Below are 12,703 nucleotides of genomic sequence, written 5' to 3' on the forward strand. Positions count from 1 at the left end.
AGACCGCCACAATACCGCCGCGGCCGAGGTCAGCCGCCACGGTCATTCTGACCCACAACTGCCAAACCGCCACAAATCCGACCTCCATTGCAGTCCGCCACATCAGCGGCCCGCGATAAACTGGAGATGACCAAACCTCCACCGCCACGCCAACAGAAATACGCCCATGCCATTACGATCCACAAATCCACGCGGCGGTCTTTCAAACGCGGTAGTCTATTGGCGGTACACACCGCTGCGGTCAAAATACCCACACCTTTACAAAACACTACCACATTGGACACTTTGAAATACACACACCTGATACACATACAAACAACACTCCCACACATCCAATACAATATAAAACACACACCCACATCACCCACAAACCCCTACGACCAAAAATCAGAGACGAAGGAGAGAGAGACACATCAGAGAATAGAGAGCCAGACACACAGAGGCACACTACAACATCACACACACCACATAGTAGCACAAAGCACCACACACCAACACACTCATCACCACATACACCACCCCACACCTCATCCACACCACCCCATGGCACCACAAAGACACCCACGCTTTACGGACCAAGAACTCAGGGTGATGGTGGAGGAAATCCTAAGAGTGGAACCCCAGCTCTTCGGCTCACAAGTGCAGCACACCACCATAGCAAGGAAGGCGGAGCTATGGCAGCGGATCGTGGACAGGGTCAACGCGGTGGGACAGCATCCCAGAAATAGGGACGACATCCGCAAACGATGGAACGACCTACGGGGGAAGGTGCGCTCGATGGTGTCGCGACACAACATCGCGGTGCAGAAGAGTGGCGGAGGACCCCCACCCACCCCACCAGAATTCACAGTATGGGAGCAAGAAGTATTAAACATCCTGCATCCTGAGGGCCTCGCTGGAGTACCCGGAGGAATGGACTCTGGTAAGTCCTATCTCATACACTTCATCCCCCCCACCCCACCAGCATGCCAACCCACACCCCCACCCTCACCCCCAACCCACCATCACACATCATCCCTGAGAATGTATCCCTAGCACAACCCACCCAACCCCTCACCAACCCTTGCATGCCACCACAAACATTGGACACCCATTACCTAAGCATGACCACTGCACATACCCATCCCCCCCACAAACCACCCTCACAACACCACCCACAAGGGAATGCCTGCACTGGGGGACAAGGGCACCCATAATTTGCACGCTTTTTCACACACAGAAACAATAACCATACTCTCTCACCCCATGCAGGACCCGAACGCCAACACACCGGTCAGGAGGGTCCTCAAATGTCCATCCCACCCCCGGAACAGGCCCCCAGTGAGGACAGCAGCTCTGGCGACCTGGAACCTGATGACCAGCCCGGACCATCGGGGACCTCTGGGCAGTGGGTTCCCCAAACACAGACACAGGCCACAGCAGACCCAAACCCCCCTGGGAACAACAGCACAGCTCCCACCCAGCGGGCCCATGCCTCTGTCTCTAGGACAGGTCAAGCAGCGGTGTGTCTGCCACTACAGGGCACCCAGGCTAACCCAACACCCCAACAACAACAGGGACCTGGGGGCAGTGGGAGTGGGCACACCGTCCAGGGGACAGAGGCCCAGGCAAACAGGGCAACTCGGAGGGCTGCCGTGCGACAGGGGGGGAGGAGAGGCCCAGGGAACCCACTCTCCAAGAGGCCCTCACTACCATCATGGGAGCATACCACCACTCCCAAGAGACGATGGCGACGGTACTGGCCAGGTTCACCGAGATCCAGGCACAGCAGGAAGAACGCTACATGGGGTTCAGCAACCAACTCACCACCATCGCTACCGCCATGGGGAGCATGGTCCAGGCCCTCAACAGGATAGAAGACACGTTGCGGGACCATGTGGCACCACACAGGGCCACTGTCACTAGCCAGGAACAGCCTACCACCTCCGCCGGCGCTAGTGGACAGGAGGCCCACACACAACGACAGGCCACAAGAACCCCACCTCCTGCTGAAGAACAACCACCCCGCAAAAGGAGCCTAAGACCCAAAAAAAAACCAGAGTAGCATGCCAAGACCACCGCCAGCATGAGATACCCCCAGAAGTCATCCCACTGTCCCACATTGCCACCCTGTCCAAACTCAAACAGCCCCTGCTCCATCCTTCCACAGGCATATGGACAATAGACCTGTCAGACTGAGAACTGGACTCTGCCATGGACATCACTCCACCCCCACCCATCACCGTTTTCATATAATGTACCATTATCTAAGCACACAAAATAAAACAATTATTGCACAGAAAACCGTTTGGAGTCATGCTGTATTCTCAAAAAATCGTACAACACATAACAGTTCACAATATGTGATGTCAGTTAGTGATGACAACATACCAATGTCAATACGCTGTAGTACATGGCCAAACCAAGCAGAAGTCGGGCTATGAGTCATTAAGCACTGAGAAGGGAAGGGAAAAAGAATATGTTATTTAAAAGAGCTGGGGGGAAATACATAAAGTTGAGATGCATGAGGCTCTAAGTAACTGGGAAATGGCGTGGCTGAATCTTACCTGTGTGCTACTGAAAATACTGTAGTATGACAGCTTCCCTGTTGTCTGTTTCCTCACCGTCGTCTTCCTCCTCTTCACTCTCCACAGGCTCCACGGCTTCTACGACACCACCATCTGGACCATCCTCCTGCAGGAAAGGCACCTGGCGTCGCAAAGCCAGGTTGTGAAGCATACAGCAGGCCACGATGATGTGGCACACCTTCTTTGGTGAGTACATTGGGGATCCACCTGTCATATGCAGGCACCGAAACCTGGCCTTCAGGAGGCCGAAGGTCCTTTCAATGACCCTCCTAGTACGCCCATGGGCCTCATTGTACCGTTCCTCAGCCCTGGTCCTGGGATTCCTCACTGGGGTCAATAGCCACGGCAGGTTGGGGTAACCAGAGTCACCGATTAGCCACACACGCTGTCTCTGTAGCTGTTCCATCACATAGGGGACGCTGCTATTACGCATAACATACGCGTCATGCACTGACCCAGGGAACTTGGCATTTACATGGGAGATGTACTGGTCTGCCAAACAGACAACCTGCACATTCATAGAATGGTAATTTTTCCTATTTCTGTACACCTGTTCATCGTCATTTGGGGGTACTAATGCCACATGGGTCCCATCAATGGCACCAATGATGTTGGGGATATGTCCAAGGGCATAGAAATCACCCTTCACTGTGGCCAAATCACCCTCTTCTGGGAATATGATGTAGCTCCTCATGAGTTTCATCAGGGCAGACAACACTCTGGACAGAATCTTTGAAAACATAGGCTGAGACATTCCAGATGACATGGCCACTGTTGTCTGGAATGAGCCACTTGCAAAGAAATGGAGGACTGATAGAACCTGCACTAGAGGGGGAATTCCTGTGGGTTGGCGGATGGGTGACATCAGGTCTGGCTCCAGCTGGGCACACAGTTCATGTATAGTGGCTCGGTCAAGTCGGTATTGGAGTATTATATGGCGTTCTTCCATTGTCGACAGGTCAACCAGCAGCCGGTACACGGGAGGATTCCTCCTTCTCCTCGCAAGTCCCTGCGGACGGTGCCTAGGAAGGACAACATGGAGCACTGAGTCAATCAACTCACAGGTACGTACAACACAGCTTGCACAGTACACGAAAATGTTTTGACTGCTATGTTTGTATGTGTGCAAATGCAAGGCCTAGGCCTGTGTGACGCAGTAGAATTAAAGCCATGTGGGCCCTTGAAATGGCGGCTGCCTGACCTCTAAACTGGGACAATGGGATGTGAGGTCAATGCGCTGGCGTGGCACACCGTGGCGGTAGGCGGTCGAAGACCGCTGTACGAAGTCGCATTGGTTAACATTGAACCCTATGGGATTCAGGAGCCAATGACGATGTGCGCCGGCGGTCGTGGTACGCACCGCCGCAGTACGCACCGCCGCGGGCGTGACCGCCATTTTCTAACTGCTTAATCACTCGAGACCTGATCATCCACAGGAGAGGACCTATACTGCAAGTGCTGCTGTGAACTCGGTCTGGAAGTGACAATGGCTGCTGCGACTGGGGAAAGGGCCCCTGCCTTCACGTCTGAAGAGTTGGAGAAACTCGTGGACGGGGTCCTCCCCCAGTATGCGCTACTCTACGGTCCTCCAGACCAACAGGTGAGTACACTGAGTGCACATTGAATGGGTAATGCCTGTGTGGAGTGGGGTGGCTGTCAGTTGGTGGGGTGGGGAGAAAATGAGGAATGCAACGCACGACTGATGAGAGTATGGGCCACATGGCAGGGGTGGGAAGGGGGGGCATGTACTCCAAACATGCATATATGTGACGTTTTCTCTTTCCCACCCTGTACATGTCAAACAGGTGAGCGCCCATCAGAAAATCGATATTTGGCGTGCCATTGCCAAGGAAGTCCGGGCCCTGGGGGTCTACACCAGACGGGGCACCCACTGTCGGAAGAGGTGGGAGGACATCCGCCGCGGAACCCGAAAGACCGCCGAGTCACTGCTGGGGATGGCCTCCCGACCTAGGAGGGGTGCCAGTCGTACCCTGACCCCCCTGATGTCCCGGATCCTGGTGGTGGCCTACCCTGATTTGGATGGGCGCTTGAGGACATCACAGCAGACACAAGGGGGTGAGTATCAGCACATTCTCCTATCCATACGCGCAGTGGAGGCGTCTGGGTGGGGGAGGAGGGCTGTGGGTGACAGTAGGCCAGGGCGCTTTCTGTAGTGTAGTCCCCTCCCTCAGACATGGCCCTGTGCCCCCGCCCACCACCTCTGTAGGGTGCCAAGTGCAGCTATCCATGGTCCAACATCACCCATGAGCGCGTCTGTTGTCCCTCGACCTGTTGGCCTAGTCAGAAGTACAGAGTAGTGTACCCCAAGTTCGCGGCTTAGTGCATGAGGCACCTGTGTCTGTCCTCTCCGCCAAGGCTATTGACAAGGCATGCACTCAACTTTGTTTTCTTTCTCCCCCCACCCTTATTCTTTGTTTCTTGTGCATTAGCATCATCAGGCGGAGAAGAATTGGCGTCGGAGCACGAGGGAGCTGCAGGTCACCAGGCCCCGGTGGGCACTGACACAGACACCGAGGGCACCAGTGATCCGGAGGGCGAGGGGAGCACCACAACGGGGGCCGGTGGAGACACCAGCGACACGGACACGTCCTCGTTTGGGAGCTCCCTAGCGGGGGCGGCAACATCTGTGCCCCCAGCAACAACAGGTACAGCCGCCACCCAGCACCGCCCTCTCAGCAGCCCCTCAGTCTTCGCTCCGTGCCCGTTCGCCCAGGAAGGCGCGCGTCTCCTTCGCCCCAGGCACCTCAGCCCCTGCCTCTGTTACCCCTGCTGCCCTCAGTGCGGAGCTCATTGACCTCGTGAGGACGCTCATTGTTGGGCAGACTACCCTTTTGAATGCCATCCAGGGGGTGCAAAGGGAGGTGCAACAGAGCAATGCCTACCTGGAGGGCATTCATTCGGGTCAGGCTGCCCATCAACGAGCTTTCATTTCTCTGGCCTCAGCACTGACGGCAGCCATTGTCCCTGTCTCCAGTCTCCCTCTCCTAACTGCCTCCAGCCTTTCTCTGTCTCCTGTTCCTCAGCCTATCCCATCCACACCATCTGACCAGCCTGCACACACCTCAACACCCAAGGCCAGCTCATCCAAACATAAGCACCACAGAACACACAAACATTCACCCAAGCAACACCCAGTTGCAGACATACCAACAGTCACTACCACCTCTGTGTCCCCCTCCTCCTCGTCTCCCTCCTCCCTCCCTGTGACGTCTACACTCACACCTGCATGCACACCAACATCAGCCAGTTCTTCCATCACCAGCACACCCTCCACTACAGTCCTCACACGTGCAGTCACCACCCCCACTGCCATGTACACGTCCCCTGTGTGCTCTCCCACTGTGTCTGTCACCCCCTCTTCCAAGACACATAAACGCAGGCAGACACCCAAACAACAGCCAACCACCTCACGACAGCCTACGTCTCAGTCACCTGCACCCAAGGACAGCACACCTGACTCTCCTACAACCACATCCTCTTCCTCCACTTCTATCTCCACTACTCCTACCCTTTACCCTGGCCCAAAGAAATATTACCTCACAAATGTTGACCTCTTTCCCTTCCCTCACCCACCCCCTCCATCTGGGAAAAGTCCCAAAGGCACCTCAGCCACCACCAGCCCAGCTTCCAAGGTACAAGTGGTGCATGGAATATGGAGTCCACCCTTTGGCGGCAGTGACACTTCACTGAGCAGCAAGGGGACTGGCAGCCCCCCCCAGGCAAGAGGACCCGGAAAGTGAAGGGCCGCCGTGAGCGGACTGAGACGGCTGCCCCCAAGGAGGTGACTCAGGCCACTTCACCTGCCACAACAGCCAGGGGAGGCAAGGGCCCGAGAGCCCCATCTAAGGAGCGGAAGGGCAGCAGGGCGGAGAGGCCAGCCAGCAGGAGCGCGGAGCAGGAGGGTCCCACATGCCCCATCCCGGCTGCAAGGGACGACACCAAAGGGCCCAGGACTCCGTCTCCGAAGGGGCCTGACACTGCACGTTCAGAGAGCGAGTGAGCAGGTTGTCCAGGCCGGGTCTGACTCCCTACACTGACTGGAAGAGCACCGCTGAAGAGGGCCCCGCCGTGAAGACAAGCACCGCTGAAGAGGGCCCCGCCGTGAAGACAAGCACCGCTGAACAGGGCCCTGCCGTGCAGAAGAGCACCGCTGAACAGGGCCCCGCCGTGAAGACAAGCACCGCTGAACAGGGCCCCGCCATGCAGAAGAGCACCGCTGAAGAGGGCCCCGCCGTGAAGACAAGCACCGCTGAACAGGGCCCCGCCGTGAAGACAAGCACCGCTGAACAGGGCCCCGCCGTGCAGAAGAGCACCGCTGAAGAGGGCCCCGCCGTGAAGACAAGCACCGCTGAACAGGGCCCCGCCGTGCAGAAGAGCACCGCTGAAGAGGGCCCCGCCGTGAAGACAAGCACCGCTGAACAGGGCCCCGCCGTGCAGAAGAGCACCGCTGAAGAGGGCCCCGCCGTGAAGACAAGCACCGCTGAACAGGGCCCCGCCGTGCAGAAGAGCACCGCTGAACAGGGCCCCGCCGTCTCAAGCACCGCTCCGCTGGGCCCTTCCTGTCAAGCACCGCTCCGCTGGGCCCCGCCGTCTCAAGCACCGCTCCGCTGGGCCCTTCCTGTCAAGCACAGCTCCGCTGGGCCCCGCCGTCTCAAGCACCACTCCGCTGGGCCCTTCCTGTCAAGCACCGCTCCGCTGGGCCCTTCCTGTCAAGCACCGCTCCGCTGGGCCCCGCCGTCTCAAGCACCGCTCCGCTAGGCCCTTCCTGTCAAGCACCGCTCCGCTGGGCCCCGCCGTCTCAAGCACCGCTCCGCTGGGCCCTTCCTGTCAAGCACCGCTCCGCTGGGCCCTTCCTGTCAAGCACCGCTATGCTGGGCCCCACCGTCTCAAGCACCGCTCCGCTGGGCCCTTCCTGTCAAGCACCGCTCCGCTGGGCCCCGCCGTCTCAAGCACCGCTCCGCTGGGCCCTTTCTGTCAAGCACCGCTCCGCTGGGCCCCGCCGTCTCAAGCACTGCTCCGCTGGGCCCTTCCTGTCAAGCACCGCTCCGCTGGGTCCTTCCTGTCAAGCACCGCTCTGCTGGGCCCCGCCGTCTCAAGCACCGCTCCGCTGGGCCCTACCTGTCAAGCACCGCTCCGCTGGGCCCCGCCGTCTCAAGCACCGCTCCGCTGGGCCCTTCCTGTCAAGCACCGCTCCGCTGGGCCCTTCCTGTCAAGCACCGCTACGCTGGGCCCCGCCGTCTCAAGCACTGCTCCACTGGGCCCTTCCTGTCAAGCACCGCTCCGCTGGGCCCCGCCGTCTCAAGCACCGATCCGCTGGGCCCTTCCTGTCAAGCACCGCTCCGCTTGGCCCTTCCTGTCAAGCACCGCTACGCTGGGCCCCGCCGTCTCAAGCACCGCTCCGCTGGGCCCTTCCTGTCAAGCACCGCTCCGCTGGGCCCTTCCTGTCAAGCACCGCTACGCTGGGCCCCGCCGTCTCAAGCACCGCTCCGCTGGGCCCCGCCGTCTCAAGCACCGCTCCGCTGGGCCCTGCCGTCTCAAGCACCGCTCCGCTGGGCCCTTCCTGTCAAGCACCGCTCCGCTGGGCCCCGCCGTCTCAAGCACCGCTCCGCTGGGCCCTTCCTGTCAAGCACCGCTCCGCTGGGCCCTTCCTGTCAAGCACCGCTACGCTGGGCCCCGCCGTCTCAAGCACCGCTCCGCTGGGCCCTTCCTGTCAAGCACCGCTCCGCTGGGCCCTTCCTGTCAAGCACCGCTACGCTGGGCCCCGCCGTCTCAAGCACCGCTCCGCTGGGCCCTTCCTGTCAAGCACCGCTCCGCTGGGCCCCGCCGTCTCAAGCACCGCTCCGCTGGGCCCTTCCTGTCAAGCACCGCTCCGCTGGGCCCCGCCGTCTCAAGCACCGCTCCGCTGGGCCCCGCCGTCTCAAGCACCGCTCCGCTGGGCCCTTCCTGTCAAGCACCGCTCCGCTGGGTCCTTCCTGTCAAGCACCGCTCCGCTGGGCCCCGCCGTCTCAAGCACCGCTCCGCTGGGCCCTTCCTGTCAAGCACCGCTCCGCTGGGCCCCGCCGTCTCAAGCACCGCTCCGCTGGGCCCTTCCTGTCAAGCACCGCTCCGCTGGGCCCCGCCGTCTCAAGCACCGCTCCGCTGGGCCCTTCCTGTCAAGCACCGCTACGCTGGGCCCCGCCGTCTCAAGCACCGCTCCGCTGGGCCCTGCCATCTCAAGCACCGCTCCGCTGAGCCCCGCCGTCTCAAGCACCGCTCCGCTGGGCCCTTCCTGTCAGGCACTGTTCAGGGTTCACTGTGCCCACCATGCATCCTCCTTGTCCAGTGGGGACATTTATCCACCTGATGGACTGTGGCTTTGCACACCCCAGGATGGCACAGTGGGCAACCCACCCACTGTAGAGACTTGAGAGACTGTGGCTTTGCACTCCCCAGGATGGCACAGTGGGCAACCCACCCACTGTAGAGACTTGAGAGACTGTGGCTTTGCACGCCCCAGGATGGCACAGTGGGCATGGTGGGCCCATCGTGGATCTGGCGTCGTGGACTCATGTGGCTGTGGTGCCCCCCCCTTCCCTTCCCCCTGAGGTGCCTGTAGTTTTGTCACCAGATGCCCCTGCAGTGTTCTCTCCAAAGGACTCAGGTCTCCTGTGTGGGCTTTGCCCTTGTTTCGCTACACTTTGGCCCACGGACATGATGGATTCGTAAGATGTGCAGGACTACTTGCTTCAGTTATCCACTGCTGTGTAAATAATTCATTTATCAGAAGAAAGTTTTGATGGTTGATAATACTTTTCTGAGACTATTTTGTTCATAAATATTTATTCTCAATTTGGTTATGTGATTGTATTTTTTACGGGTGTTTGGGTGGTGTCACTGTGAGTTGTTGCTCTGCATTGGTGTGTACATCTTGGGGGGGGGTGGGGGTCGCATATGTGTGTGCCCGTAACCTTTCCTCCTCCTCCCCTCCCGTGTGTCGTAGGTGCAGTACTCACCGTTGCCGTCTGCGGCGGAGTTCGTACTCGTGGTAGATAAGCAGGTAGACGAGAGCAGGTATGATGTTCAATTCGGGTTCCATGCTGTCCTCCGTCCTCGTGGAGTGCGTAGAGGTGAGCGTTTTCCCGTTCGTAGTCTGTTTCCGCCGTGTTTTTATCGGCGGTGCTCCCGCCCCGGAAAAGGTGTCGGATTGGTGAGTTGTGATAGGGTGGGCGGTACATTGTCTGCCGCCTGCCTGTTGGCGGTGACCGCCGCGCTGTTTGTTTGTCCCGCCGTGGCGGTCGGAGTGTTAAGTTGGCGGTCTCTGTTGGCGGTTCCCGCCAGGGTCAGAATTCCATTTTTCTGACCGCCAGCCTGTTGGCGGGTTGGCCGCCGCTTTATCACCGACCGCCAGGGTCAGAATCACCCCCTACATGTTGTGTTCAGTTTAGCTGCCTATTGGCTTTAACATGGAGTTAGCCATTACATTTTGTATTCAGTTTAGCTGCCTATTGGCTTTGACATGGCATTAGCCATTACATTCTATACTCTGTTTAGCTGCTTATTGGCTTTGACATGGCATTAGCCATTACATTCTGTATTCAGTTTAGCTGCCTATTGGCTTTGACATGGCATTAGACATTACGGGCCAGATGTAGGAAACGATTTGCGACTCGCAAACGGCAAAACTTGCCGTTTGCGAGTCGCAAATGTGAGTTTCCTATGCAGAAATGCATTTTGCGAGTCAGACCGACTCGCAAAATGCATTTCCGACTCGCAAATAGGAAGGGGTGTTCCCTTCCTATTTGCGACTCGCAGTGGGATGCAATTCCATTTGCGACCGTGTACGCGGTCGCAAATGGAGTCGCAGTTACCATCCACTTGAAGTGGATGGTAACCCACTCGCAAATTGGAAGGGGTCCCCATGGGACCCCTTCCACTTTGTGAATGGACCCAAAAATATTTTTTCAGGGCAGGGAGTGGTCCAAGGGACCACTCCCTGCCCTGAAAAAATACCGAAACTAAAGGTTTCGTTTTTTTTTTTAAGTGCAGCTCGTTTTCCTTTAAGGAAAACGGGCTACACTTAAAAAAAAAAAACTGCTTTATTTAAAGCAGTCACGAACACGGAGGTATGCTGACTAAAGCAGGCCTCCATGTTTGCGAGTGCCTATACTCGCTATGGGGCCGCAATTTGCGACCCACCTCATGAATATTGATGAGGTGGGTCATTGCGACCCCATAGCGAGTCGCAGTCGGTGTCTGAGACACCGTACTGCATACCAATTTGCGAGTTGCAAATTGCGAGTCGCATGGACTCGCACTTTGCAACTCGCAAATTTTTTATTTGCTACATCTGGCCCCAAATTTGATATTTAGGTTAGCTGCCTAATGGCTTTAACGTGGGGTTAGACATTGCAGTTGAGACATTGAAGATAAGCTGTGTTTTTCCACAAGATGGACCAAGCTGTTTTCTTCACACCAGACCTTAGCTGATAAGAGCACGTAGATTTTGTGTTTACCTTGCAATCCAGTCTGAAAGCGAGGGAGCTCAGGAGAATTGGCCACTCTCCAAGTTTCTTCGGTTATCACACTGAGTTTGCTTTTAAGGATGACTCTGGGTCATCCCTATTTCTTGGGTGCTGTCTGTGATGCTATTAATTGTGTTTGACCAATGACTTTGTGTTTCACCACTGCGCATATTAGTTGCTCAATGTTCACCAGTAGCACATTACATGTTGTGTTCAGTTTAGCTGCCTATTGGCTTTAACATGGAGTTAGCCATTATATTTTGTATTCAGTGTAGCTGCCTATTGGCTTTGACATGGCATTAGCCATTACATTCTATACTCTGTTTAGCTGCTTATTGGCTTTGACATGGCATAAGACATTACATTTGATATTCAGTTTAGCTGCCTATTGGCTTTGACATGACATTAGCCATTATATTCTGTATTCAGTTTAGCTGCCTATTGGCTTTGACATGGCATTAGACATTACATTTGATATTTAGGTTAGCTGCCTATTGGCTTTAACGTGGGGTTAGACATTGCAGTTGAAACACTGAAGATAAGCTGTGTTTTTCCACAAGATGGACCAAGCTGTTTTCTTCACACCAGACCTTAGCTGATAAGAGCACGTAGATTTTGTGTTTACCTCGCAATCCAGTCTGAGAGCGAGGGAGCTCAGGAGAATTGGCCACTCTCCAAGTTTCTTCGGTTCTCACACTGAGTTTGCTTTTAAGGATGACTCTGTACTACGGTGAGGTAGTTTGAATCTGCTTTGACTTCAGACAGGAGCTAGACGTCAGTTGTCTGTCTCCCGTTTGGGTAGAAAATCTCTTTCTCGCAGTTGACCGGAGTCATCAACTTGCAGACCCCAGAAAGATGAAGCTGAATATTAGCCCTACAACCTTGCCCATACGGTGATGAATTTTGACTTTTATGCTTTGCTTTGAAGTTATGCTATATTATAATCACCTATATTTGCTGTGTACATTGCAACTGAGAAGTACTTTGATATATTTTTCTTTCATTGCTGCGACTACTTTTGAACGTGTGCTTCCAATCTACTAATTTCGTCTCTCAGGAACCTCGTGGTGGGGAATGAATAACAATAAATGTCTTCTTTAAATTCAGAAGTGCATTCCAGAGAGGCTCTGTAAGCTCGGTTATGAGATAAGAGGGAAAGCAGAACATTTTGTCGTTAGTCGTCAGTCTGGGAGTGAAATTGGAGTTTTGAAGTGCACTATTTAAAAGTGTAATTGTTTTTTGTTGTTTAGAGAATTACAGAAGCACGGCAGACCATGTTTGAAAATGCATGTGAAGTTAAACTGCTTTATGGTGCTGTGAGAAACATGTTTTCTTGCTGTGATAAAGCATATTTAGAAAATGTGCCTTATGAAAGAAATGATGTTCCTTTTGTTTTTGACAGAAGGGTTTGGATACTTTTATCTGCTTACAGAAAAATGCAGGAGAGATGTAGGCAGTTAGAACATGAAAATAAGAATTTACATGAGCAAATTAGCCAGAACACATTAATGCAAGATAATGCTGAACTCTATAAAACTGCTGTTTTAGAAGAATCTGGCTTTTCCCTTTCCAGTAATGAGGGGGTTAAGACAGCTGTGAGCCAGTCTGAGCCTC

The sequence above is a fragment of the Pleurodeles waltl genome, chromosome 10 (assembly GCF_031143425.1).
Source record: "Pleurodeles waltl isolate 20211129_DDA chromosome 10, aPleWal1.hap1.20221129, whole genome shotgun sequence".
NCBI classification, from domain to species: domain Eukaryota; kingdom Metazoa; phylum Chordata; class Amphibia; order Caudata; family Salamandridae; genus Pleurodeles; species Pleurodeles waltl.